General features: G+C 43.5%; 1 protein-coding gene across 13 annotated transcripts in view; it reads left to right on the top strand.

Moving 5' to 3' along the window:
- The first annotated feature begins 4,520 nt into the window (after positions 1-4,520).
- Positions 4,521-6,687, top strand: part of LOC111253300 (uncharacterized) — a 46,360-nt gene continuing 44,193 nt past the window's right edge. For 9 of the 13 annotated variants that reach the window (XR_002674568.2, XR_002674572.2, XR_002674569.2 and 6 more), the window contains exon 1: positions 4,759-5,024. The gene's annotated coding sequence lies outside the window, so the exon portion shown is untranslated. Of the gene's footprint in view, positions 5,025-5,827; positions 5,967-6,687 lie in introns of those variants that run through there. The other 4 variants (XM_086992793.1, XM_086992790.1, XM_086992792.1 and 1 more) reach the window with 4 other exon arrangements.

Raw genomic sequence — 6,687 nt, 5'->3', positions numbered from 1 at the left:
CCCTGCTTGACACAACCGAGAGAAAGGACCCGACCCGTGGTAAGTGGTGGTGGTGATGGCAGTGGCAGTTCTGGGGTAATTGCGAGACGTAGGGCGGAGTCTGTATAGTCCCGCCCCCCAACACAATATTAAGGAACAGCCAGGGGATGCCCAGAGAACGCTGAGCGGGAACCAAGGCTACGAAGAGCATGGAGAACCGAACCTTCCACATCGTGGTGCTAGGGGAGCGTCCACAAGTACTTACATATGATCATATGAGATGGAAGTCAGGTTTATAAGGGTGTTCCGCCAAACGTAGCTCTGTTCCACAGACAAAGACAGACGTGTATTTTCTTCCTTTCATGTTAAAATACATAAGCCCTCCGGTTTCTGTCGAGGCCTGCTTCGAGGACGAGGAAATGATTGTGGTAGATTTTCGTACATAAGATGAATTTACGCCATGAAAGAGTACGCCACAGAGAATACTAATACAACGGGCAGTGAAAGATTGAAGGGCTAATATACCTTACCACTGTTGGTTAGTAGGACTACCATGCAGAAACTGGAAGTTGGTTTTCGCAATTTATTGATAAAGGAACTTTATTTTCAACATTTATTGTATTTATTGGTTGACCCTACACACAATGTAACGCAAACCTCACGGGAACGAAGGATAAACTTAAGAGAAAGCACACCGAAAATTGAACTTATCACAGGGATTCTATTGAATCTTGACGCTATTTCTACCTTTACAAATAAGTCAAATAGGACCGTCAAAAACAATAGTGAGATGACACATCTTTTGAAAAGGGCATATACGCATGCGACTGTATTTATTCATTAGAATAATAACTGCGTATCTTGTACGACTCTACACTGTTCATTGTTATCCATATACACCTAGACGATTTAGGACAAGCTGAGTTAGCCTGGCCGACGGCCAGAGCTGTTTCGCAGCTTCAGGTCGATTCAGACGTCTCCAGCGACGAGCATTCGAATAACGAAAAAATGTGGAATTTCGACAAAAGACAGACGCCCTCGCGTAGCGATCTGACCTGCGCGTTTAGTGATCGATATAACCATAACAACAATAAAATACTTCGCCCGTGGCAATACAGTCTTCTCGAATCCTGTGTAAGCGTCAAGGAATTCAGATCGTAATGGTAGCAGCAAGATCAGCAACAGAAGTGTGTCGAACCTATCGTAGCTTCAGACATCTATTCAATTTAGGTTCTGAAGGATTCCGAGACGAAGATTCGCTGTAGGTACATTCTACATAGAAGGTTTGAATCAGATATATGTGCGTAATACGGGAGTCAACTTACGGTTTTGCCGTTGTGTTGTTTGTTGCCGTTTAGACAAAAAATAATCAACTGCCTACCACCGAAATGTTCTTTCTAGTTATGGGTTTTGAGGACAGTCTAAGCGTATACTGTGCAAAAAATGATGTTTCATAACAAGCGAGGGTATGATGCCACAAGCGAGGCTTTATGTTATAGTAAAAAGTAATGTCTACGTAACATAGTTGCTTTTTAAGTCGATCCCTTATAGCCGTGATTCATGCGCAATGCAATCGAGAATGTTGTTTGTATCCAACACTCATAACCTCGTAGACCTCCATTCGGATAATTGGGCAACTGAAGGCTAAACCATACAAGTAAATACACGTTTACTGGATCGCGAAAACTTCAAACGAACTAGTTAGCAGTAATGCATACATTCGTATAGATTAAATATATTTAGATAATTAGAGGATCACAAGTTACATTGTAATGAGTTAAAAATACTATCGTTTGTAAACACGATCAGCTAAAAGGGGACAAAGAACAAACTGAGGAGAATTTTTCAAAATGAGCTCCAACCGAGCGACTCGTTACGCGTACGATGTGGTTCAGACTGGTTAGTGGACAGAACGAAAATGATTAAGCCTGAGAAATATATGCATATATATAAGGCAAGCGGGGTGTTTTTAGGTCCATCTAGGTAACATCGTCTCGTAAATGCAAACTACTACAATGATATTAGCTATCAGCTATTCGTAATCCAGTTAAACTAAGAAGTTAACTATGAACAGAGCGATCTGAAGCATACTCATACTAAAAGGCATACTCTTTCTCATACGTCGACATACCTGAAGTAGCTACGAATCTACTTCAACTATCCTTCAGCTACTTCAGCGTATAATAGCGGCAGCAAAACCAAACTTCTCTTCGCCTTTTAACACATTAACATGAATTAAGACAATTAACCTAGCTCACTTTCTATTCACTTCCATTCACATAACGGTTTGCCCGGGTGGGCAAGGACGGCAACAAACATCAGTGTTTTGTTGATATAGTCGAGTTAATCCACACTTCAATATCGGTATTGTAAACCTGTTGGATCTTTCTTCAGAGGCAATCGGTCCGCGTAAGATCGTGGGATATGTTGAAATCAGTAGTCCGAATCCATCTCCGTCCTTCGCACATTTAAATCAGGCTCATATCGTCGTTTCGACAGAGACGGAGCTGGCAATCCCAATTCAAAGGCGACGACCAACCAGCAAAGTGGACCGTCCATAGAACACTTCAATCATCGATCAGTGAAACCCCTTTGATGACGACGTAGGTCCTCAGGCAGTCCTGTGGTCAAGTAACATTTAGAAGTGCTGTTGATAGGATGTGTAAAGATACATACCTGTGTCTAGATCAGATTCCACATCGTTACCTCTACTGGGCTTGATGAAAACCATGTCGGTGTGCAATGCTGTGCTGGTCTGATTTGACAGTCGAAAATTAAATATATTTCTGGCGTTAGCTAGAAAGTGCTTAATCTAGTACTACTGAACGTTTTAGGACTTGCGTGTTAGTAAAATGGCGAAACTTTTTTTTCGTTGAAGTTGATCTTTTGTCCACTTCCAAATTAATCGTGTTTCTTTAGCATCTGTCCGAAACAAAGCAAGCGGTTTTGGGGTAATCTTTTTTAGGATTTTTAGGGCTTAGGGGTTTTATTAGGGCCTACCTAACAAGGTTACACGAGATTTCACGAACGGCTAATAGATTATATCGCTTTTCCTCTTCTGCCTTCCCTGCCAGGAACTAGCAGTTTGATCTAGCAGCTCTTGCATTTTTTGCGCTCCGGTATTGTGCTGCGCCGAAATCTCCGACAATTTTTTACAGAAATTTTATAGTGGAGTATAGTCCAGAGTGAAACACTTCCCGCGTTTGTACTCTGGCTATACTACGTAGGGTACACGAGGTGAGTAGTACGTACACCGGCAACTTCATCGGTGTATTTCTTACGGCTGCCGTCGGCCCTCAACAGCTAATGGCCGACGTGTCAATATTCACTTTTTACTTGGTTGTTTTTGCCGACCTTTGCCGGCTTCAGACAGAGGTCAAATTCGAGTCGACATCTGACTTATATCCCGCTGGGGCCACTGCGGGCATGCAGTCGTTTGATAGTTTCCGCTCTCTAACATTTGTACTGCGGCCAGGAAACTAACCACCGTCGTCATTAGACAGATATGAATGTGTCTAACCTGTATATTGTCGGAGAGGGAATGCAGCGCGAAGACCCTGTCGCCTGCGTTTTCATCTGTTTGAAAACCGAAGAAACAAGTTTACTTCACCGTGATGAACAGAAAAATGCAACGCTGTAAGATGATTTACGATGGACATGATAGGGTCCACGCACAGGGCGTCTCACGAATGGTGGCCATGGCATTGTCAAAGGGCCCAACACTTATCGCTGACCACAACACCTACTTTACCCACAAGAATTAAGGTTTCACCCAAACGAAAACACAAAAAATTTTTTGTCTGCACTCAGGGTTTTTATTTCTATGCACTCACTGTTATCTCATTTGGTGTCGCCTCGTTAATGACTGTTACGCTTGTAGCTTGTTGATCTCCAGAAAAGCCGCCTTGATCACGTTTTCGATAAGATCTTTATCTTGGTCAATCACAATACCTTTCAGGTATTTGATAGAATCTTCCTGAAACTTCTTCCGAATATCCTCGCACTGGCCCTTTTGCGGACAGCCTCCTCTTCTCTTAATATCTTCGTACGTACTCAGGAAGAACTGTTCCAGCTTTTTCGTGGAATCCTCGCTAAGGTGCATATTCTTCGCGGTATCTAGCAGGATCTTCTTGCTTTCCTCAGCAAACTTCTTTAGTTCACAATCGGTAATGCACCTCTCAGCCATCGTTCACCGTGTCAGTTTCCAACTTACGGATAGATCGAGTCTCAGACGACGTTGCCTTAGTCTAGTAAGCTTCGTTATCTGGTTTCATACGCTAGCGTTATCTAAACGACATTCATACTGTGCTATATCTTATATATACAAAGTAGATAACAAATATCATTCTAATAAGCGAACATTTAATAGACGATACTTTGAGACCCTTTTCAATTGCAAGATGGGTCGAACTGCCACTTAAGTATTACATCCTAATGACAGTGATCCCAGACAGTATTAGCCCTATTATCATATGCCCCTCCCTGTCGAATTACGTCAATTTAGCTAGATGCCTTTACAATATTCTAGATAACCTGCAGTTAAATTATCAATCGTAGTTTAAGGTGATTTTGTGTCTCGTTCTTTGATTCTTTGTGTGAATGTACGATCGATTCATAGCAATGTAGCGCTTTACAAGTTTATCGAAACGTGACGGCCGCCTATGGGAAAATTTTGGTCAGTTTTGAACAGCGGTAAAATTCCCGCTGTTCAAAGTTCCGCTGACGGTAGAGACAAAAAAATTATAATTTCAGCTCGAACCCATTCTTTGGTGGCAATCGGTGGGTTGTACGGTGAAACAACTCGTATAGGACTCATTTCAATACAATAAACGTGTACCAAATGACAGAAGTCGATTTTACATTGACAACAACGCCAATCTAACTCTGGCCAAATTGCCTATATCAGAAATGTCACCAGCCGATCTGTGTGTGGAAAAAAGCGGATTCGTTTTGAATGCACACGTTTAACCGTCAACCAGGTTCAAGCCCATGTTGTGCCCACGTCGTTCGAAGTCGCTGGAGATGACAAAAGTTGATTGAACAATGTATGTATTGTTTTGGCTGATCGCTTTGTAGAAGATCGCTCTGCATCAGGCCGAACGGAAGATATCCATTGTTGACGAAAAGTAACTCCTTCGAATGTTGGACGACTTGGCAGGAAGTCTCCGCATGCAGAAAACAAAAGCTGTAGCTAGCACAAGAGCCAAATTAACGAAGTTATTATGAAACGAGTTAGGAAGCCAGTACCTGCCTCGGCTGACTAAACGTTCCGTGCTATACGTTGGTCGTTCAGCGCTCTTTAAATGTAACCCTAGTTTGTTTGATTGTGTAATTGATCGATCCGCGACGGTTTTGAGTTTTGTGTTAGACGTACAATGTTAAATGATGGCTAGAAGTGTGACCGAGTTATGTAAATGCCACTAGGCGATGTATTAAGTCAGTGTCGTTCTCTAAGTTGTAGCCACATTGGCACGCTCCATATTTACTCTTTTTCTGTCTATAGCCTCGTCATAGAGCTTCAGTTGGAATTTTTATTAAACAACGCTGGATACCATGATCAGATTTACGTACATATTTCCAAAGATGAGGATGATTTCCTTGGTTGTGAATCCAGTTGGCATCATCATTGACGATGGTCACTGGCTGGTGTTGTCAGCGCGTCGCTGGGGTCGTGTTGTGCTGCCCATGCTCGTAATCTCCGTAGATCGCAATAGCAATTTTTCCACAACTGCGCCTATAGTACTCTGCTCTCGTTACTACAAAGTCTGCTCTGATCGCTTGCGAATTCTGCCAAAGAAGGTGATGCATTGCTACCGTAGAAAAGCCGCGGCAACTGTGAAGCTGTAATGAATTAGGCGGCGACCGGTAGCGAAAACGAAGATTTGACGTCTGTCCCAGACGCTGTCCTGCGCTATCACCGCTGAAGTCGCTCGTTATCCAGAACTATTTAGATGAATCGGTTTGGCGTCCCGTCTAACCGTTTTGCTGTGAGTACTAACCCTAACTCGACTTATTTCATCATCCCCGAAGTTTTTGTCCCACGTCTATGACGTTTTCATGTTGTTCGTACTGTTTACTGCATGCATGTGGCCATGCTCGTACGTCTATTGTATAGCTTTTTTTGTGGCGTAACTATGTGAGAACGCTGAATCGTAAAACAAACTCCTAACTAATCTAGTTTTCTACCCGGGCCAGTGAATCCCTTCGCGCCCCAAAGGCGTGCGGCAGTTGCGACGCCAACCGAAATGCGAGCTAGTCAAGCGCGCTGGTGTCAATCGTCTGACTGAATTACGCACCTAATGTCGATGTATGCTAGCCGCTGGTGGTGTGTCACTAATATATTAGTAAAATAAAACGGTAGCGATAGCTTCGCGACTGACGAGCGCACGAAACACGGAGGCGCGACCCACGAGACGTGCGTGCCTTCGATTTGCCAGCGGCGGCAGCGATAGGGGCCAGTCAGAACCAAAGCAACCCAGCATTGAATCTGGGAAACGAAAAATCTGCGAAATTTGTTCCTGTTGCCGATTGCTCCAACCGACGCGTTGGTACTCGTTCGCGATATTCAACGTCGCTTCAATTCGCGCTACTCGCTAGCTGTTTTTTGATGCAATTCCGCCTCCATCTTTCGATCCGCCATGCGTCGTCCACCTAGAGACGGGCCACTGAACGCGTCTATAACTGTCTCGGGCTGGGGAAGCCTTCTAT

The sequence above is a fragment of the Varroa destructor genome, unplaced genomic scaffold (genome assembly GCF_002443255.2).
Source record: "Varroa destructor unplaced genomic scaffold, Vdes_3.0 BEIS01000006.1, whole genome shotgun sequence".
NCBI lineage: Eukaryota > Metazoa > Arthropoda > Arachnida > Mesostigmata > Varroidae > Varroa > Varroa destructor.
This window is presented reverse-complemented; position numbering and strand designations above follow the sequence as displayed.